The sequence below is a fragment of the Sturnus vulgaris genome, chromosome 1 (assembly GCF_052056855.1).
Source record: "Sturnus vulgaris isolate bStuVul1 chromosome 1, bStuVul1.hap1, whole genome shotgun sequence".
NCBI lineage: Eukaryota > Metazoa > Chordata > Aves > Passeriformes > Sturnidae > Sturnus > Sturnus vulgaris.
In genome coordinates this window covers 58042031-58064368 of record NC_142243.1, presented here as the reverse complement: position 1 = coordinate 58064368, position 22338 = coordinate 58042031, and the positions used below count along the sequence as shown (strand labels likewise).

At 41.2% G+C, this 22338-nt stretch overlaps 1 protein-coding gene across 3 annotated transcripts in view; it reads right to left on the bottom strand.

Moving 5' to 3' along the window:
• Positions 1-22338, bottom strand: part of COA1 (cytochrome c oxidase assembly factor 1) — a 52168-nt gene that overhangs the window by 21354 nt on the left and 8476 nt on the right. The window contains exons 2-4 of one of the 3 annotated variants that reach the window (XM_088167530.1): positions 13843-13934; positions 5957-6232; positions 2525-2725 (exon numbers count right to left, since the gene is read on the bottom strand). The gene's annotated coding sequence lies outside the window, so the exon portion shown is untranslated. Of the gene's footprint in view, positions 1-2524; positions 2726-5956; positions 6233-13842; positions 13935-22338 lie in introns of those variants that run through there. The other 2 variants (XM_088167538.1, XM_014883481.2) reach the window with 2 other exon arrangements.

Below are 22338 nucleotides of genomic sequence, written 5' to 3'. Positions count from 1 at the left end.
TTCTGTTTACAAAAAGGAAAATTTATTTTCTGGGGAAAAGAAACTAGATTACCCCACAGGAAAAGGAGGTTTGATGTTTCAGTGTTCAAGAGTGCTCAGATGGAAATTCACTTCCATAACCCTTTACTGAATTTAGGACATGGATTTTTCAGTTGTCTCTGTTCTTAAATATACTGTTGTATTCATACTGAATTGAATGGAATTTGCTGTAGAAGTAAAAAACAAGATTCTTTCTCTTTTGAGTTTAAGACCAGGTAATGACTTTGCTGACTTCAGTAAAATAATTCTTGATTTATACCACTGTAAGCAGGGACAAAGTCAGATTAGGAATGCATCTCAAATTGAGTGTTTAGATGCATATTTACTCTTTGTTAAATGAAGCATTTGCAATAAAAGTCACTATTCACTGTTCTTACTGTTCTCCCTGTAATTGCATTGTGAAACTGTTTGTGATAGTTTTCTTTAATTTTTTTTAAATTTAGTAATGAGGACCCAGAGTATACAAAATGTTACTCTCCACATGTGATGCCTCATTAGGGTAAACCCAGTCTCCAAAATGGCAGAACTGGTTGACACAGCTAAAATTTACCAGTTTGGTTTGTCTGCTCAAGTCTGGCACAGATGAGGGGCAATACTTCATTTCCTGTCCTGGATATCTGAATCCATCAGACACACCCTCAAGTGTCTTATCTGTTCTTTCCCATTTATGTTGGCCATTCCTTTCTAACAGGCCATTCCCCTCCACCCAAGACAAGCAGCTAAGGGAGAAAATGGTTGAAAAGACTTGGAAGTTCCTATAAGCATGGGATTTTCCCTTTGGCATGTTTTGTCTGGGTTGCTTTATGACACAGAGGTCTTACTGGAAGAAAGAACTGGCCCTACAAGGTCTGGATACTTTGCTGAGAGATGAATACTAGTTAGCATACATAATATCCAGTACTGATGGAGAAAGTAAGAAGAAACCAGCCAGTCATTTTGAGCTTATGCAACAAGCTGCACTCCTCTGACTGTGCTTTTTTCCAAAATCTACTTGTTAACTATGATCCATCATGTGCTATTTGTGCTTTAGGGGGCTAAGAGTCTAAGCCAGTTTATTGATGAAAGCAACAACGTTCTCATTAAATGTTAAGGGCAATGTTTTGATTAGTCCCAGGATTCTGGGAGGGAGTTATGTCCTTCCTTCAATAACCAGCAGTTATAGGTGCAGCAAGTGTTAATAACCTCGTAGGAAGCAAATCTGGCAGGCATACATTCCATCACCCAGAAAACGGATCTCATGTAGTATTTTGAGGGACTGTTTGCACTTTAAACCAAAAAAGTGTTCTATTTTTAATATGGAAATTTGGGCTGTTTGCAGCACCTAAAGCTGCAGTCCCATCATGTTGTTTCCCATTTCTCTCAGACCTGATGTTTAACGTACTCCCTGCCATACAATTTAAAGCTTAAAATGTCATCTGGTTGAGGAGTGGAGAGGTGAAGAAATTCAAACAGGAGCAGCAACTGTTCTCACACTTTCAGCAACTATGCTCAAATGTCAAAAGAATAAACACAAGAAATCATGAAATATTTATATTGTTTCATATCTGACACAAGCCTTTAAAGCCACAAATGGACTTTTATAGGGAAACAACAGTATGTATGTGAGTTATGTGGGAAAGGAAAAGGGATTCATATGCTAGTGTGGCATGAGAGTTTTATCAAGTGTTGGCCTAAAGACTGGAGCCTGGATTTCGTCTCTATGCCAAATGAGAGCAGCCAGCTTCTCTGCTCCTCATACCCCATCACTATTGCCATCAAGTCTTAGCTGGGGGAAACTTTCTGTTAAATTGAGCCCTGCAAACGACAAGGAAAACCCAAATTGAGGCTTTTGAATGGTTTGTCTTTAGGGATACAGTAAGCTTAAGAGATACTTTAGGGATACTATATCCCAGATGAACTGATGGGTTTGGGTTTGCTTTTTTTTAAAGGTTGCTTTTGAAAGGTCTCTTAGGTACACAGTAACCTTTCTGGAGACTGTGTCTTTAGGAAAATTGAGTTGGTACTTGGATCGGTAACAAGTGTGATCATTCCGGTTTTCACGTCAGTAAAGAAAAAGGTAGACTGAGTAAACCCACTTATTCTTCTAAGTAATGAGTCAGCTTAGATGTCTGCTGCACTTGACATTTTAGGAAATAATTTGAAGCTGCAAAAAGAAATATGGAACCTTTGTCATGGCCAAGAAAAACGTCTGTTTTTTGCAGTTGGCAGGACTTTTCCAGTGGATCTATTGCAGTTTTCCAGCCTCAGCACTGCTGTATCTTAGGAAGCTCTTGAAATTCAGCCCAACTTCAGCACAGCACTAGGGTGTACTAACAAAGCATCATTTACTGTAATTTTAGCACAACAGGGAGACATCTGGCAATACTAGTGACCTCTGCACATCATTGTGCTCTAGTGATTTTTTTTCCCTGGCTTCATTTCAAACAGTTGTATGATAGGCTGATAACCATATTTTAAACTCATGCTTGATGCAGGCTTGACTTACCTTATTTGAATTGAAGGTCAGTATCTATGGCTTGATTTTCAGGCAGCTGAGGACGCAGGGAGTGCTACTTGTCCCGTAAAGCAGTCAGCATTAACAACAGGCCTTTTGCTGCCACTCCTCCAAAACCGTGGTTCAAGATTGCTATCACTCAGCCTCAAACTGGCTAAAAAGCCCTCCTGACAGCTCTTATCCAGATTCCACCTAAAACAAAAGAGCAAATGCAGGAGTGGGTATGTATCAGAGACGGGAAGAATATTCAAACATTCCTAAGGATTCAACATGGTCACTCAGCCTCCCGTTTTAAGACATCTAGCACTATCAGTCCTTTTGCCTTAGTTTTCCTTATAACCAATTTGTAGTAAAGAGAGAAGTTGGTACATGATATTTTGACATGACAGCAGTGCCATCAAAAACATGAAGGATCTCCTGTAGGCTTCTCAAGCCTTATTCATAAAAACCTTACGAAAATAACCATACAATCTTTTGCATGAAACCATACCTGCTGGCTGCCTTAATGGCGCTAACAGTATTTGTAAAAAGCAGGTAATAGACTCTGTATGTCAGCCCTATAACTAAATATAATTTTCATAATAGATATATATACAGTTCTGCTGTTTGTAATGATGAATAAATCCACAATAGTTCATAAGATGGGACTTCTTGTTTGGCAGTTTATCCAACTTTTATGAACTAACCTACCTGAAAATGGCAGTCCTAATGATACTGTGTGTATCAGTCACTGCACATGCAGTATTTTGCTCTATAATTACCAGGAGAGTAGAGTGATTTTTAAATGATTTTCAGTTTGCAACCAAGACCTTAAAATTGTAAGCTGTGTGAGAAGTGGAAAAAGAACACCTGATGTACTCCACATCTGGGCCTTTTCGAGTCTCCAAGGCTGACACAGAGCATAGTTCCCTGCAGCCTTTCCCCTGCAGAGAAGATCTAGATGTTCTCCAATAGCCAGCCATGTGCTGCCACAAAATTCTAATATTTTCATTATCTTAAAGACCCTGGGTTTCTCTGTCAGGTCTGATACAACAAAGAGGAAGGTTCCCAAATTCTATGTACGCAGATGTGGAAACACACAGAACACATATGTTGAGAACAGTCATTTATACAGAAAGCCAGGCTGAAACATGAGCAAGTCAGTCAATAAAAACTTGGGCAATTCTCAAGACAGCTGATAAAAAGCTTGATAAACATCAGCAAAAGTGAACGGGACTGAGCACTTGCTACAGAACTGTGTACTGTGGCATCCCAAGAACAGCCTCTTGAGTACTGCCAGCCTTCATGGGTTAATCTTAGAGTATCACCAAGAACAGCCTCAACAGAAATGAGACTTTCATTCAGTGGTCACTCAGCCTTAATTAAAAGGACACTTTTCAATTAAACTTCAATGACATCTTCTGAAAAGAAGTTTTACACCTACTATATTTCTTTTTGACAAAACAGTCTGCTCAGCTGTATTCCCAGCTATACACTCTGTTTCTCCCAGCTTGCTGGCATCCACAGCTATTTAGAAAGAAACTTTGTTATGTCAACCGCTAGGATTTTCTACAGTACATATTACATCACCTTTCCTGAGAAACTTGTCCGAGCATATCCCTTTTCTTACTTTCTTGTTTCATAATGTCCTTCACATTTCTCTTTCAATATTTGTTGAATATTGAGCTTCTCTGTGGAAGCTCAGTCGCTGGCATTTTAAGGAAAGGGTACATAGCAAAAGGGTCACTAATAGAGTTTTTTTCTCCCTGCTCCATACTCCTGGAGAAGCTCTGTGTGTGGCACTTTTAGAAAAAGGTTTAGAGAAAGTTTATCTTAAGAAAAACCTACAGCATTCACTGCCAGTTTCAGGCCAAGAAAATAAATCTGGAGCATAAATTACCTTGGACCTTTTAATTCTAAAGGTGAAGAAGTAAGGAAAAGAAAGAACAAGAGACAAAAACAAACAAGGATCAAATTATGCTGTGGTGCAAGTAAAAAGCCAGATCCCTAAATGTCATCCACATCCCTGATACCTGGGTGACTGTGCCTCTGACCAATTTGCTCTTGAGCCTCTGCTTACTTTTTCTGAGTCTTGATCCTCATGGAACAGCCTTGGAAATCAACACTCATGCATCTTTCAAAGTGCCCTCTACATAAAGATCTACCAATTGAAGTGTGGTTTAGAAACAGCTGAAGGTGTTGGGAGCCTGCTCAACTCAGGTCCAAAGCCTTCAAAGTAGGCAAGAAGGAAATGTGTTAAGTCTGGGGACAGGATTTGGAATAAGCTGGGAACGAAGCATAGGAAAAAGGAAAAGGTAGATATTTCTAACCTTAGGTGTATAAATCTGGGTGACTTAATGCATGTACACCCCAGTGGGAATACATACACACACACACATGTGAGCTGGCATAGGAACTGGCTTGCTGTTTATTGATGCAGGCTCTTGTACACTCCCTCCTTGCAGCATGGGGTGTGTGCAGGGGACACATACAGCCTGTTGTAGGGCTTCAGCTCAAAAACGTGGTAAGGATGCTTATTTTGGCTACTGCTAAGTGGCTGAAAATGAAGTTGGGAGGTATCTTTTATTCAAATGCAGTTCTTTCTTCTAAAAAGAGTGGCTCCTGCATGATCTTCTTGAATAGTTTGAGTTTTACTGTATCAACAATGGAGAAGGAAATCTAATTTCCAGTCTAGGAAAGGAAACACAGCTAAGTGAGCACTTTTACGATGGGCAAGCGTATTATCTCTGCCTGTTTGAGAACCCACTGAGTTGAACAAAATCTTTTCATTAGCTGCAGTAGTCTTTATTACACTCTATTTGAATGATCTGTTTAGTATTAAACATTTCTTGAAAGACACACTGCTTTTAATACCAAAGCATTTTCCATTCCATTTGTTTCATTTTAGCAAAATGCTGAATGATCTGAATGATCTGTGTCATGTCTAACACGAAGTATAACTGAAGCACCCTGCATCCTGCAGAAGTGCTTTCTAGCCTTGTGTTTTTCTAAGAGATCTCTGAAAAATCAACATTATAAAACACAAGCAAGCTATTTTGAACAAGCAGGCATAAATTTAGTACAAACAAACCCTCATCTTTACTGGAAAACCTTTAAAGTGGTCATAAAAACAAACAAACCAACCAACCAATTCAAAACCACTGCGCTTCAACAGCAAAATCATCTAAAATTTAGCTTAATAATTTTAGGATCAGGAGTCTGGACAGATAACTAAAGCAATGGATAATAAAATATGCATATACCATGTACTGGTATCCAGTTAATATATCAGCATACTGATGACGGTATATAAACAATGCTAAAGCAACAGGGAAAATATTAAAGCAGGATACTTCATTTTCTGTTCTGCTGGAATTACTGCTTAGGAAGTCACTAATACACATTCATTATGAATACCAGAGGTGAGCACAGGCAGAAACTTGCCTGTTACCCAAATGAGTATGAGTAGTGCTGAATGAGTCTTTTACTAATCATTTCTTAGAGCCTGAACTTCACTTCCAGAAAGGCAAGATTATTTGGGAAGTTCCATTTTTCCACTTAAATGCAGAATCAGACACATGGAGTTCTTCCAAGAGGTCTTTGGGTTTTGGTTTCTTCTGAGCAAAAGGAATGTGAGAGTAAAAAAGCCCAAAGAACCTGCTTCAAACTTGGTTAGCCAAACTCCCGTTGTATGTTGGTTAGGGAATTTTATTCTCTTTTCTGGAAGAAAGAAAAGAAGAGGAAAAACAAAACAAAACAAAACAAGGAAAATTAGTCCAAAGCAGTATTCTGTTCTTGCTCCAATTGATCTGTTAAGGATTTTGTCACTGGCCTTTTGCCAGACCAGGAAAGACTTCCGTGTATGAAAAACAGCACCCCTCCCATGATACAGTGGGAACCCCATACCCTTTTTTGCAGAAAACACTCATGAGACTACAAGTGCTTTTTCACTTTTCCTGTCTTAGGAGTCTCAGGTGAAGAGACAGCTGCATCATGCCAACCTATTGGGAAACATTAGACATGAGGTGTGTCCTCCAAAAGGTCTGAATCAGGATTGCAATACCCAAATCAGATGCCGAAAGTAAGGTGGCAGTCTCAATCCAGACTACTCTTTCCCTTCCTGAAATGCTGAATTTGCTGATTTTCCCAACCTGCCTTTCAGTTTCTAAGGATTTCTGTTAGAAAGAGGTGATACAGCAACTTAGTTTTTACAGCACCAAACAATGCTGCAATGAGAGATTCAGCTAATGGCACTGAGGAGCACTTCTGTCACATACAGAAACCCTGTGTAGGATGGGCTGCTGTCACAGGTAAATCCTGCTGGGTCAGTAACAGACTGGAAGTGGTGGCTTTTACAGAAAAAGCTGACTAACCAAGGGATGTGACATAGGAAGGGAACTTTGCCTTCCATTTTTACCTCTTCCTCCCTTCATATTTTATTCCTTGTCCTCCCAGTCTTTTGCAAAAATCCAAGATGGTCATGTTATAGCTATAGACCATGCCAAAGATTTGTCTCCTCTCTCTCTCTCTGTCTTTGTATGAGTTAATCATTCCCAGCAAGCTTTCTGGGGTGATGAGTCAGTGACACAAAGAAATGACAGATTAGGTGTGATATTCATTTTCCTCTGCTTTTTTTAAAGCATGGCTGTCCCTCCCACCTGAAAGAATGGAGGAAGAGGTAACCAAATGCATAGTAGCTGGGAGTTCTAAAGATAACAGCTCCAAACTCTGCAGCTTTCTGTAAAACGCTTGTAGTTTTTGTATTCTTTTTGCTGTATGCTTACTCAGCAACACTGTTTTAGAAGTTGCAACATTCATCTTTAAACATTAATTACCAAGTGATTGCTTCAAAAATCCACTGCCTGAGGCCAGGGCCTAGGAAGTGGAAAATGTAATTTCAGAAAGTGATGAGAACAAATGCTGAGCCTTTTAATTGCAGGTTGGTACAAATGACTAACAGTAAAGCAAAACTCATTTTGGACGAATTTGTTGTTCTGCATGTCAAATTCAAAACCTAGCAGTGAGTTCCCTGGAGTTTGTTCTTTCCCCCTATTCTCTTTGTAAAAGTCAAAGAAACAGATGAATTTTTGAGAGGTACAGGAAGTACTTTTCTAAAAATTCAGTTAAAATTATTTACAAGTGAGAAAGAGAGAGAAGAAGAAAGCAAGGAAGAAAGAAAAGAAGGAAGACAAGAAAGACTAAATGATGGATGCAAAGTCAGGTAATAGTTGCAACAGTCGGACAATTGCTGTGCTCTTTTGGAGCTTCATTTCAGGGTGAAGGCTGCAGTGATTCTCAGCATCTACCTCCACCTCCCTCAGTTCTGCTGAAATTTACCTGGAATCACCAACAGTATAACAACGGCTCAGGCCTGCTTCATCATATGTGGCAACACAAGATTAAATGCTGTGACTCAACATTGCCACATCAGATGTCCCAGCCTGATGCCAACAGAACCAGTGCAATAGCAATAGCATCTTCATCTCCACCCTTCTAGCCCTGCTGCTGGCAGAACAGGGACAGCCCTGTGTGAGCACCTTTGCAGGGCATCAGAGGCACCTCTTTTCACACAAAGGTAGAGAACTTGTTCATTCTAGCCCCACACTGCCACACCTGGGAAAACACATCTGATGAGAGATGTGACTCACAGCCTGATGGGTCTGAGGCTGGTTTCCTGCATGACCATCGGAGACAGACCATACAAGCAGGCTCTGTGATGGTCCTAAAGTTGCATTTCTGCACCCAAGTTTGGAGGCCAAAGAGACTACAAATTGTGATAATCTTTTTTCCTAATGCTCATGTTCACTGGAAAACTCCAGTTCTACTTCTGGGTGTTCTCAGAAGTACTTCTAGCCTCATAGCACTGCACAGCTTGTGCCTGCCTCCCTGGGATTCAGAGATGTCATGCCACTTCACTACTACAAGTGCCTGAATCACTAGATATACCAAAAATCTGCCTAACCCCTCGTGTTTCATCCAGAGAAGCAGAGAGAAGGTGTTCATGATGATGGTCAGTGCAGCCCACCTCCTCTCCCAGTTGCTTTTAACAGTTCTGTACTGGAAAATTTTCCCACGGGAGATCTTTTGATATGCTCTGAGTATATTCTCTTGCTGATTCAGTATGCACCCTTCTGTCAAATGGGGAATAAAAGACCTTTACCTCATGGCTATTCTCACCAGACCTGTACTGAAGACCCTTATTCACAAGCCAGTTTTTGCAGGATTGCTCATGACCACACTGTTAAGAGTTTGGTCCCTACTGAATGGACTGGCTGCAGTCATGCTGCACAGTGCTCAGCTCTTCTCATGACCCTGTAGTTAACAGTCAGTATTTTCTGTTCATGGGCTTGGCGGGGTTTTTCAGTTCAAAGTATAAAGAGTACTAACAGGTGTATGCTGCAGGCAATTAGAGCAGTGCTGTGTCAAAAAACTTTAACGCCAGAAAAAAAATGGTTGTGAGCTCTAGAAAACGGATGGGTGAAGGCACAAATTATACTATTGCTATAATGATGAAGCACTGTCCTTGCTGAAGGAAACACATTTGACATCTTACACATCTATCCTATCTGTTTGAAACAAACCTTGGAGTGCTCTACACAGCTGAGAACACTCACATTTCCCATTGGGGATCCCAATGGATTTGTCCAGAAAAGTGCTCTGACACTGATGGATGTTGGGCATACTGACCATGGGTAGTATGAATGACCAGGAAACCCATTGCTGGAGAAGGACAGCAGTGCACCAAGTTCAGCATTTTTAAGCAAGAGCTGTTCTACTCTGATAGGGTCCATGAAGTTCAGGAGAGGTCTCTCACTCTCCCAGACAGAGCACCAAGCAGAACATCAAACCCAAGTGAAACAGTGATGTACAACAGCCCTCGGTGTGTAAATTGGTGGGTAAGTAAAGATGACACACATTTTCTACTGCTCTCTCACACTTTCAGATAACCAAGATGAGTACTGCATTTGTAGGGTGGTGTCTTGGATGTATGCAGAACACCAGGGCTTGCACTGTCTCCCATCCTCCCCTCCTTTCCCAGAAATCCATTGACCAGTTTCAGCTCTGTTTTGTCACAGGTATGACCAGGAGACTGAGATGAGTCTCCCGTGGCTCTGCCCTTCTGAATGTCACTGCTGCTCTATGGAAACCCAGCTGCCACTACGTTTTCCTGACCGCCTCTAAAATGACTGTTAGGGGCAGAAAATATTAATTAAATTTTAATTAATAAATTGAATACTGTGGAGTCAATTATAGCTTTTTACAGGGAGTGCATGGGATTTGGAGGGCCTACCTTCTGGTGTTTTTGCACAGTGTTGCCTCTTCCTTTAAGCTCTAATTAGCTAGCTTTTTTCTTTTTAATAGCCACCCTTCAAATGACTGCTCAGTAGTTCCCATTTTGTTCCTCATCAGCAGTCCTCCAGCACAGCTGCTACAGAAGGGGGACAGCCCTGCAGTCTGCCTTGAAGAGAGCAGGTGATAAGAAGCTATCAGAAGTGGTGTAAACTGACAAAATAAATTTAAAAGAAAACAAAGCAAAGCAAACAAAAAACCCTCCAAAAAACTGAACCAAGAGTCCCAACCCTTAAACTTAAGCAAGGAAACTATATAAGAAACAAAGAACATGGGAAGAAATAAGAAGGAACTGCAACATCTGAAGCTGCTGTAAGGTCAAAAATGTTCTCTCTGTATGCAGCCCTCTTGTCCAGCTGCATATTCTGCCTTCCTGCATATGCATAATGCCAAAAGCCATCAACAGCAGATAAGCACCTGGGAAAAAGCAAGCTGTTCCAGCACAAAGTCAACTGTGAAACTTGAAATAATTTCTTGTCTGTTCCTTATTTTCAAACTACACATTTCCTTCCTAGTGGTAAAACCTTCTTAAAATTTAAATGGACCCGATTACCTGTACTTCTATCTACTCAATTTATACCTCTAAAGAAAAAGTGTCCTTTCAGGACACTGTTAAAGTGAAGGCACACAGTAACACACTGTGCCCAGATATGAGGAGTTTATTCTAGACAGCATTTCAATCTCATGCCACTAGATGAAAACCAATAGCTTTCAGTAGCCTAAGAACCAGCATAGAAGAGAGCTTTGGGAGTTTGGGGATATTTTGGGTGTTGTCTTGTTGGGTTATTTTGCAAAAGTGACCAACATGTTCAGTAGGCAGACCATTGCTTTCGCTCAGGTATCTGCTCCTGCCTGCTAAGTGCTCACAACTGAAGGACTGAACGGCTGCCATGGAGGGAGGGCAGTGGCTGGAAGATGAGGGCTGGCATAGGCACCACAACCAGCAGCTGGCCTGGTGCCTGCCTTCTCCTTCCTACCACAACAGTTGGCTCCAAGTGGTAGGCACAGGAGACTGGTTTGGGTTCCTGCTGAGGTGAGATAGGGTGAAGAAAAGAGGGAAGAAAATATGTAGGTTTTTTTTTCTTTTATAACCAAGAGCAATAATGCTAGTTAGGGAAAGTGGGAATAGACTGGCCAACATGAAGAGCAGGATATCCCCAAAATTTCACATGGAACCCTGTGGTTTCTGAGGTTGGAAAACCATTGCCTAAATTAAGAAAGCTATCTTCCATCTCAAGAAAGGAAACATAATAGCCAGAATCACTCTTTCAGAAAAGCCTAACACGTCTGACTCCTCAAGCATGCCCAAAAATTTTATCTACTCTCCTTTGCAGCAGAACAGTTTCACTACCCAGGGATGCTGAGCTGAGAGCCCTCCAGCATCAGGGTGTCTCCACCTCATGCTTTGGCTGAAAGTGTCAGATCACAGTGCAAAACCCTTGCTCCAGGTCTACCTTTCACATTCACAGAGATTTCCCCCAAACAGAGAAAATAAAATACTGTCTCCTCTTCTAGTATTTGGAGTAGTGACACCTAAGAAATGCTTGCCAGCATGTGTAATAACACATCTGTTGCAAGACATAATTTTAAAAAGCAACCCTTCATGGTGTCTCCAGACGGGCTTTTCTCCACTTCAACAGTAAAACTAATTTTGTAATGAGGAGGTAAAGATCCAGCAGCTTAGAGCTTCTGCTCCTGCCAGGACTTAGCTGCCCAGTTACACGGATGACTGGTCACCCGTCAAGCCTGTCACCCATGGGCTCAGAGGTCTGGAGCCAGGCAATGAGAGCAGCGGCTTAGTTAAAAGCTTAAAGGGCTGAGAGGCTTTAAGGAGCTGAGAGCCCGGATTAGCCAGGGTGTTTCCAAGCTCCGGCGGTGCCGGAGAAGCAGAAGCTGCCGGCAGGCTCGGGCTGCCGCTGCCACCTTCCGGACACAGGCGCAAGCGGCATTCACCTCCCCCTACGCATGGAAGAGGCTTCGTTTCACTCCCTAGTCCAGATTTTTTGGGTTCCTCCCCGCCTCCCTTTGAGTCCATCATCATGTAGCACATAACCGAGGGGGAGCAGCCCCAACAGGGCAGCAGCAGCAGAATCCAAGCCGGCTGCACAGTGCACCCCGCCTCCTGTGGAAAAGTATGTACCACAAGCTCACAAAAACGTTCCTGGCCTTAAGCAGTTCGTTTCTTCAAGAATTTACGTGAAACAGCCGAGCCTGGCAGAAGCAGAGACAAGACTCATTTAAGAAATACCTGTGCATTTTAGCGATGAAAAGTAGGGGTATGGAAGGGCACCCAGGTTAATGCCAGAAGTGCCATCTGAGGGGCTCAGAGAATATTTATTTGAGCAAGGACCAGCCTGTGAAGAGGGGTCTGACTTGCCTTGGTGGCTGATTAGCTTTGGTGGCCGTGTACGAGTGCAGATATGAAATCCTGCCTTGATGCCAACAGCAGTTGTGTTGTCACAGAGAATTGTGCCCTTTAACATCCCAAACACAAACTGTTGCATGCGGTTATACCACAGGCATTCTCAGAGCAAGGCTAAGGTTAGAGAGGCCACCTCATTCTGAAACAATCCAAAATTACATCTCCCATGTACAGCAGCTGCTGTTCTATTTCTTATAGCTGCAGAGTGGGACTTGACCACTGTCTTCCAAGTGGCAAATGGGATACATACACCCAACACAGTCCTCAAAACTGGCTTGCAGAATAAGTTTGGGAACAACTTTCAGTGCAGAGAAGATGCCTCCAAGGAATGGTTTAAAGAGCACAATTAGGAGTGGTAGGCCAGAAAAAAGCTGTGAGGTTGGAAAAAAATGTCTGAACCAGTAGAAAGCAAAGAGGAGCCAGAAGGAAGAGTGATGGGCAGAGTCAGGAAACAGGCAGCAATAAAAAGCTGAGGATGCAGAGTGCAGTGCTGCAGGGCTCCATACTGCATACCCCAAACTAAGATGGAACTTAAGAAATACGGACTTTGAAGCTGTCAAATGCTTGCAGCAGCTGCAAGCATGCAGCATGTAGAACAAAGGGCTTCAACTTAGTGGCAGCTTTTTTAGGGATTACTATAACATGAGACAGCGGCAATAGAAGCAATGGGCCTTATGAAATGCACACATAATAAAATGTAGTCTGTAGTGGGAACTTGAATGGTCTAAGTATTATACAAATGCTGCTGCACTTCTATACTGCAAATAACACTTATTTCCATTGAGGACAGAGCTCAGCAGTAATGTGGAGTCAGGCAGAAGGACCCACAAAGCAAATGTGCAGCAGTGGTAAGGCAATATATTTATTTCAGAATTAAATATTTTTAAATTGCATTTATTCTTAAATATGCACATAGCAATATGGTAAATACCGGCTGTGAGGCAATTAAAGCCACATTGCAGTTCTGACATTACCATGCTGCTCTTATGCAACCCAGTTTCAGATGCTGACCCATCCAACTTATCAGTGTTTACAGCTGGACTCTACCTGAGTTTAGCTACTGCACAGCAGCCCCAATTATATGTGCTGTTATGGCTAGTTTGTGTAACGGTTTTATTCAACTTCTTTTAATGTAGATTTTTAAAATATAGCAATAAGCTATCTTCCACAACAGTGTAATCAGTAACTGATGATAACAGCAGTTTATTCATGTCAAAGCATCTAATTCCTACTGCTGTTAAGTCTCAGTTCCCATAGCCCTCCAGGACACAGAAGGATATCGACAAATGCTCCCTGAAGTAACTTTCAGCACTATCTGGGACTCTGAGCTCTGCAGAAAGGTATTTTTAGATGCAATTCTCTCTAGGACTGCTATATACTGTTGTATGATTTATAACAAAAGGCGTCACTGAAGTACTTCTACTCTCACTGAGCACCATCTCTATTTATAAATTTTGTAATTTCTGGTCTGTATTGATTTTAAAAGCACCTTTAGCATGCAAGCAGCTGATTAATGCATTTTGACCCCAAAGCAGGGTATCTGCACAAGTATTCCCACCAGAATGTTTGTCCTTTCGTGTCCATGCATTAGGGTTCTGTTTAAAATCTCCCTGGGGAGCTTTCCCTGAATATTCAATGGTAGTCCACAGTCTGTAACAAAAGAGGGAGGGGAAAAAATAAAAAAGAGAGACAGAGAACAGTGTTTATGCATAAACTTCAAGAATCTTTCCACATAAAAAAACATACGCACACACAAAAGCACCTCAACTACAGAGCCTGGCATTTCCACAGCAAAGATCTGACAGCGCTTGCAGTTTTTCAAGTTAACTAATTTACAATAAGGGCATCAGACATCTGAGCTCCAGATGCACTCATTCAGGCAGCCAAGGCCATAAATAAAATAGAAAAGAATACTCTTACTAACTAACATAGATTTTATAGAAATGTGTTGAAGGCTTAGCAGACGAGTTTTGCTGCCTCAGCTTTTACCTGTGTAACAAAGTAAATGCATAAAGCTGCTTACTGGCTTCTTCAATTCAATTCAATTCAATTCAATTCAATTCAATTCAATTCAATTCAATTCAATTCAATTCAATTCAATTCAATACCTTTGCATTTGCTCCCACATGCTCCCATAAATATATGGCTAATATAAACAATAAGCAAAATCCTACTCCTCAGGGAAGCTGATGGCAATACTCCCACTGGCTCCAGCAAGCTCTGGGTGTTGCTCAACATAAATGCAATTGGCTGAACTTGGCTAATAGCATAACCAATACCAATAACTGAATTTGTATTCTTCAATCTACAGATTTGGCACCTTAATGCCACCCCGGTTCTGCTTTCATCCCATGCTTCTGTTGAAGGACAAAACCAATGACATAGCTACTGTCACCAAAACTGGGGCTGCTGCAGCCTCAGCCCAGGCTGCCAACCAGCACCCTCCCATTGAGAGGTGAGAAACTCTCTCAAGAAAAGAGTCTCTGAGACTCTCTCAAGGACAAGATATCAAAACATTTTGTCATATCACTAACTTTGTTTTGTTCAATCAACATGCTATTCTAACAGAGCAGAAAACTGGAATCAAAATCTGAAATATGGCATATCACATAGCAAACATTCTTGAGTTTCAAAAGAATTTGCCAGTTGAGAAATTAGTGTTTTCCCCCACATAGAGACATCATCATCATCATTCAGTCTAGCTTTTATAAACATCTGAGCATTCTTTTGAAGCCAGTGTGCTGTTTCGGCAGATGGCATGGAAATTTTACAGTCCATTTAATCCCTGATGCCTTCACTTAATGCTCACTGTTAATAATGGGATATACACACAGATACACAGATGAATATACATGTGTATACAGACATGTTAAGAGAACAAAATGTTTCTGGCATGTTCTTATAAGAGAATTAAACTGGTGAAGGCAGATTTCTGAGCTCAGCACATGCTAGAAGTGCATCCTCAAAACTGCATATTTGGCTGACTTTAGGAAGCATTGCACACTGTGAGAAACTGTGAGCATCTAAAGATGAGGCAGTGACAAGGAGAGGAATACCCAGGCTGGGGCCAAAGCCTGCATCAGGAGCAAGCAAAAGGGGCAACTCCAGGCTTGAGAGGTAAAACAGGCAGTGCAGGGAACAGGCACTAAGGAAATTACAGGACTAATGCATGGCTTACATAGTATCCATGGTTGGATCATCATTCCAGAACTATCTTTAAGAGGCAGCACTTGACTCAAGCAGCTCTTGCAAACTGGGCTCTGCTTGTCTCTCCATGCCTTGGCTTAGTCCCTACCCACAGTCTCCATCCCTGCCTGCTCCCAGATAATGCACTCCTGATTCCAGTCACAGCACTGCTTTATAATGCAGCTCAGGGAAAGACGGAGGAGGAAGAAGAGAACAAACTTAATTCATGATTGATGACTCTGACTAACTAGAGAATGTGCTAAAATCAAGTTTGTTTCATCAATGGCAGTGCTTTGCTGTTTGCCTTACACCCACCGGACTAGGTCATCCCAATTCCTTTTCTCCACTTAATGGTGACATAGCTAAGTGGCCAGGAAGAAGTTGTCTCACCTAACATAGAAACACACAATACACAGTAATCAAAGGAGGCTACAGTTAAGAAAAAGCCATGACCTCCACATTTAAGAATCTGCTGGTCCGTAATTCTGAAGAATACATTTATTAGCAAAATCCTGTTTTTATAAGCTACAAATCAAGACAAAGCTTCCTTCAGCACTGTACCGGATTTATGACTCATGAGCCATGTAGCACATGAGATTTTGCTTTAGAAATAAAATTGCTTGATCAACTGCAGAACATTGCAGTTCAGTCTTCTTTTTCTACAACTACTGCTTAATCTCAAATCAGAACAAAACAACTCTGGAATTCTACATGCACTTAAAGTCTTCTTAGTATCTACCAGATCCACTATAAACACATAATGATGAGTTTCTGAGTCCGACATCTGCTCAATTAGCGGCATTTTCAATATCTGGCTACTTTGCAACACTTAGCAGCTAAGTAAAGCTGGTCTAGCACTGTCAGACATGTGGATTTTTTGTTTTGGCGGGTGGCAGTGCTAGAGGTTTCCCAGATATCCCTTATTTCAAAGCAGGAAAAAAAACAACAATGGCTAGCTCTGTACCAAACCACAGGTCAACAGATTTCAATGGTCCAAGGTTAAAACTGGCCTCCAGCTAGCTGCACAGACTTATCCCATAGGTATTAAACAGGAAACTTTTAAAGCTTAAAAATCATTACAGTTATGTGACTTATCCTTGTAAAAGGATTTTTATCATGTACATGAAGACTAGAAGCTTTCCTCCTTTGAAATGTTTGTGTTTGACACTCTCTCTAAAGCACAGCAAGTCTGTGTTTTTCTCTCTTGGACAGGCTGTGGGTTGAGTTTTGTTTTGCTATTCTTTTTTCTTTCACAAATCAAGCTGTCAGCAGCACAGGAAGTAATTCTGTAACTGGGACGCATAAGAGCTCTGTTCTGAGACTGCATTGCTGCCCCCAGTAAAGTCACCCTTGGAAACAAGAGCACTTGAGAATATCTTAGCACACAGTGAAAGGCTTTTTGCTACGGTTTATTTAGCTGAAAAGGAAAAACATAATTCAAGGAAAAAGCCCCAGAGCTTAGAGATACCAAAGGTATGCAGTCCCTCCTGAGCTTCCTGCTACTGCAGGCCACAACCTCTAAAGAGCACTATGTTTGAATATCCATTTCTGTGGGGACAATGCTTTTCATCTGGGAGATAAACCTAGTTTTCTTGGACTGATATGAAAGCTAAACAATAATACATGTTCCTCTCCTACTACACTAACACTCCCAAAACTAAGGGAGTCCAGCCCAATACCAAAGGGTCATGCTCTGCACAGTTTATTGCTACATGAATTGCTTTAGTCTGCTATTAACTTCTTCCTCTCTGCTCCTTACTCACTGCCCCATATCACAGCTCCTAGGTGTTCTCACCACATGTCCAGGCTTCAACCCCAGCAGATCCATCCCATGTGTCCCCAGATGCCACATCAAGCCACCACAGCCCAGGTGGCCCAGTTTACCTAACCTCGAGCTCATGCAGAGCCTTGGAGCCTATCTTCACCATCAGATGCACTGTGCTTACCCAGCCCAGCCATGCAATTAGCAGTGCAGTTGCACAGCCACCAACCTGCCAGCACACATGTGGCAGACCACTTCTTGGCAACTATTAATCACACATTGCATAAGAAACAGTACCTTAATGCAGGCGAGTCTTTCCACTCCCAAATCATGTAAAAGACATAAAAGCTTTTGGCCATGCAGAAAAGTGAACAAAATGAGTAGTAATTAACTCTCATGACTACAAAGGCTAACAACCTTGGCACTTGCAAAAGGGATCAGAGGCAGCTGAGCTGAGAAAGAACTGTAGCAGAACAAGTATTTGCCTGGAAGCAAGCACTGCCTGAGTGCTTATTTTAGAATTAATAGCCATGTTAGTTAACTAGAGCTAACTTTTGAACAAATAGCTCATATTACAGCATACCAAAGTACACTAGATGCATCCTTTGATGCACTAACTGACAACCTACTGCTGAGTTCTTTTTTTCAGAAATTAAAAAAACCCCACAATTTATCCTTCACAGCTGATTCTGGGTTTTGGCACAATCTTTTCACAGATTAATGGAAACGAACCTAAAATGGACTTAATCGTTGCAGCACGAGATATTTACATTCAGCAAGAGCATGTCGTTTGCAAAGAAAAAAAAAATGGAACCAAAGTTTTTCTGTAAATCAACACATGTGACTGTTCCTCACTATATCGAGACAGGCAAGTTTAGGTGCACATGTCCTTGGTGTTTCTGACCTTTCAGCACAACTGCAGCATCTAAGCACCAGGATTTGGTCTGCTGTTCAGCAGCATACTATGCAGCCTGACACGCCCTTCATGCTACTTACTTAAAATACCAGTGTGGACAACAAATATGACTCCCATGGTTTTCAAGAAGTAAGAGAAAGAGAGCTGGGATTTGGGGAGTGATTTATAAATCAGATAGAATTAATCCTGAAAATATTAAGTAAAATGTGTTATGATTATTACCATGAAAATAAACATACCTCATCTGAAAACACAAGAATTCAGGAATAAAAATTTCTTTTCTGTATGAACTACTTCACACTAGTCATAAATTTAAGGGATTTGACAGGGATTAAAGATTCACTTGTCAGCTGCTATGTCCTTTAATTAGCTTCCTAACATCCATACTGACTGAAGCAGCATGTTCCCAATTTAGCAAATCAGGCTGTCTCTGTCCAAGTTTCACAGCAGCCCTGAAGACCTGAAAAAGAGTATTAAATGCAGTGATTCTTCTACCCCCTAGTAGACATAATCTACTATGTAAATTTTCTTCTGTCCAGGCTTTTCTGGAATGGACAACAAAAATATTTAACCTAAATTCCAGAAGCTGCATGAAGTGTGTGTGGCACTTCACGTGCTTTTGAGGAGGAATTGACATGCCAAAACCAATAGGTCTGCTATGATACCTGTTCTCATATCTCCTATTTTACTTCAGGTCCACACGAAACTTCACCACATACGTTCATTCACAACTTCACATCTATAACACAGTTAGGTATGGATGGCCTTGCCTGCAAAGCACTTGACAGGACTTAGGGGTTGTCTGCCACAGACAACTCAGACCCTGACTGTTTTACCCAGCCAAAACTTCTTCACCCCTGTTTTGCACTCTCACCTGTAATGTGGAGATGATAAAATTCTTCAACCTTTTCCTAAATAATCAGCTAAATAATCTTCAACTTTTTAAATGGTACACTCCTTAGGTCAGAGGATCAACCACATAGTCACACAGAACCAAGCATAAATGACTCTTTAATTTAACTCTTTAGGATCTCTGTGTAAGAATCGGCCCCTAAGACGTTAACCAGCTTTTGTTTAACAGTATTTTTAAAGTTCAAATCAACTGTAAATCAGACTTTGGGTCATTAAGTTTACCTCGTTTCCATCCTCCTGTCTTTATATGATCTGGGTGATTCCAGGCAGGTTTCTTGCTGGTCTTACACTTTTTGCCATCTTACACTGCTGGAGCCATGCAAGAAACTGTAATAACAATACTAACTGCTCAGCTTTGACTGGACATAGCTATTTTTACTGGATTACTTTTCTAGCACAGCATTTAAAGCCAAATGATTTGACACCTGTAATTTTATACTTGGAATAACACAAGGTATTCATACTTCTTTTGTAATGTAAGATAAAAGTGAACACTATATATGTTCTCATTCCAGTGCCGCTGTCTGACAGCTATTTGCCCAAGGAGAAAAAGGTACTGTTATATTACAGAATACGTGGAAAAGTAAAAGCTATGGAAAAGAAATCATTAAATAACTAACGTATTCCCCTGCTAGCACTAGACTGTTCCCTGTAGCATGTTTCAGAGTGTTTTGTCCAGTCCAGTTTTACAAGTTTCACAAGTTTCACATTACTTTCATTTATATATTTAATACAGTGCTGAGTCCAATGTGGTTTGGTGCTGCTTATTTTCCTTGTCTTTCAACTAGAAGACGCAGTGCTAGACCAGCTGTTCATATAGAGTCAGCTCCAAAACTACTGAAAAAATATCTCGACTCTTTCCACTGACTTCAACAGGCTTTGGATCAGGCTCAGGAAAAGACGATGAATACATTTCATGTAAGACTAAGCAGGTTACAGTCAGCAAAGTATAAAGAGGATTAGCTGTGTACAATCCAAAGGCACGTTACCCTGCATGCTGAAACGCCTGCCTAACACACTTTCACTTTCATGGAGAGAAAGGGCCAGATTCGTTCCTGGTGCTCTGCCACTAAGTCAATGCTACCATGCAAGGAATGAGTGTGATCTGGAATCCACCCAGTTAACCTCATTGCAACAGGGATTTTTCTAAACTAGAGGTGAGAAAATTTATTTTCTAAAATTGCAAAACCAGTAAGCAAATCACAGAATAATAGAATGGTTTGCTCTGGAAGGGACCTTAAAGGTTGTCTGGTTTCTAACCCCTCTACCCACCCCCACCCCCAACATGGGCTTTTTGCTTTTCAGTTAAGTTTGGGTCTTCAAAGACCTATGGAAGGAGTATCAGGAAAAACAATGTATCTTGTCTCTTGTCAGAGAAAGATGAACTCTCTTTTACTTGAGAATTTAAAATGGGTCATATTTGGTTTAAGACACACATATCTAGACCTCGACTTTCTGTCACCAAAAGCGATGGGCAATCCCAAACCAATTTTATGGAGCATTGATACTGCAATATCCCCTCACTGTGTATGCTTTGAGAGCATGCCTTCTGAAAGCCAGAATGCCTCTTATCAGGGATTGTTCTACAAGTGGGGGATTTATTCTGAACAATATCATCAAATGAAGATGGTGGTAAGCAGTTATTCTTCCCACCCTTTCAAAGTTCACAGTAAAACACATCAGTGTTAAGGATGTTCTCAGCTGCTGGTAATGCTTTAATCAGCCACCTTTTTTTCTGCTCCTTCTGTTCCCTAGGGACAGGGGACTTCACAGCACTGCTTTTTTGTGCAATGTGTACAGTTACAATCTATGCTAAAAGTATGCCATTAATGAATGAACACTGTGTGTGTGTGTGTGTGTGTGTGTGTGTGTGTGTGTGTGTGTGTGTGTGTGTGTGTGTCAAGCAGATGAGATTGTTCTTTTGATCTTCTGAGCTCCACCAATGTGGCAGACGGGTGTCTAAACTGCTTTATTAATGCACTGAAGTCTTCCATCATTTCTCAAACAATACTGAAGGAAAAATCAGAATTTCATAATGTGTGATTTTATGTTCTTCCAGTTCAAATCTACCTGGAAGTAGGGGGGAAAAAAGGATTACTTCTTTATTTATTTCTTAATTTTCCAGGGGGGTGGGAGGAATATTTGATGTGCTTGATACTCTCTGAGGCAGCCAACAGAAGTTTCTCAAATTTCTTTTTAATTTCAAAGCAGTTTCCACACACCAAGGAAGGTGTTTATCTTTAGGTACAATTTTGAAACTAATTCAACAGAGCAAGATAATGGATTAGAAGTATTTTTGTGGATAACATAGAATCAGAATGAGCATGTTTACACAGAGGTTTACGAACATGATTATAGCAATGATATTAGCCTCCAACATGTGAAAAACAACCCAACTGGTATGAGGCCACAGAAATACATGGAAGAAAGTTTATATACAAATGCCTGCAGGAAAGAAAATCCCTGATAACCCTTTCAAATATATTATTCTAATGCTGTGTTGTGATGAAAAACTGAATCCACCCAAATTTTCCAAGACTGAATGACATTTCCAAGGAGAAGAGAAAAAGAGGCAATGTCGGACCTCTCTTCTGTAAAAGAAACAGATCAAATTACCACTTCACAGGCAGCTGAGCTGATCTAACAATCACTTGCAGAACTGAGAGGTCAGATCTCTCAATCTCTTTGCCATCCTCCTAGCTGCACTTGCAACATCTCGGTACTCCCCCGATCATAAAAGCACAGAAATAATTTGGGTTGGAAGGGACTTCAAAGATCACCTAGTTCCAAACACCCTGCCATGGCCAGAGAGGTCACTGGAGCATCCTGATCTATCCACTAGATCAGGATGCTCAAGTCCCATCCAATCTGGGCTTGAATACTTGCAGGGATGGGGCATCCCTCTAGACAACCTGTTCCAATGTTTTAACATCCTTACAATAAATAATTTCTTCCTAATATCTAATGTAAACCTAATCTGTTTAAAACTATTCCCTCTTGCCCTTTTATCACAGGCCTTGTAAGAAGTCTCTCTCCAGATTTTTAAAGGTCCCCTTTAGGAACAGGAAAACTGCTCCAAGATCTCCCTGGAGTCTCCTCCTCTCTAGGCAGAACATTCCCAACTCTCTCCGTCTGTTGTCAAAGGAGAGGTACTCCAGCCCTCTGAGCATCTTTGTAGCCCTCCTCTGGATTTGTTCTAACAGGTCCATGTCCTTCTTATGTTGGACAAAGAATTTTACCTAGAGTCTCATGAGGACAGAGCAGAGGGGCAGCATCTC